This window comes from Macadamia integrifolia, chromosome 14 (assembly GCF_013358625.1).
Source record: "Macadamia integrifolia cultivar HAES 741 chromosome 14, SCU_Mint_v3, whole genome shotgun sequence".
NCBI classification, from domain to species: domain Eukaryota; kingdom Viridiplantae; phylum Streptophyta; class Magnoliopsida; order Proteales; family Proteaceae; genus Macadamia; species Macadamia integrifolia.
The window spans coordinates 14,307,858-14,308,264 of NC_056570.1; the positions used below are offsets into that span (position 1 = coordinate 14,307,858).

General features: G+C 53.3%; 1 non-coding gene across 1 annotated transcript; it reads left to right on the plus strand.

Moving 5' to 3' along the window:
• The first annotated feature begins 202 nt into the window (after nt 1–202).
• LOC122062243 lies at nt 203–358 on the plus strand. Its single transcript, XR_006134867.1, has one exon. It is a non-coding gene; the product is annotated as a 5.8S ribosomal RNA (ribosomal RNA).
• The last annotated feature ends 49 nt before the right edge of the window (nt 359–407 follow it).

Below are 407 nucleotides of genomic sequence, written 5' to 3' on the forward strand. Positions count from 1 at the left end.
TGCGCGATTAAGGTAGGGCGTGGGAGTGTGAGCTCCTTCCTTCCCGACCCTTGTAAAAGGTCAGCCTGCGAACCTTCATAGCATTCGACCCAAACACAACCACCGGCGTAGTCGGCGCCAAGGAACTAGCAACGGAAAGGACATGACATCATTGCGCCTTGGGTGTGGTGTGGTCATCCTAGATCCGAATCTTTATCTTAACGACTTTCGGCAACGGATATCTCGGCTCTTGCATCGATGAAGAACGTAGCGAAATGCAATACTTGGTGTGAATTGCAGAATCCCATGAACCATCGAGTCTTTGAACGTAAGTTGCACCCTAAGCCATCGGGCTGAGGGCACGCCTGCCTGGGTGTCACGCGTCATGTTGCCCCACCTCCTTTACCCCTTGTGGTGGTGGTGTGGAG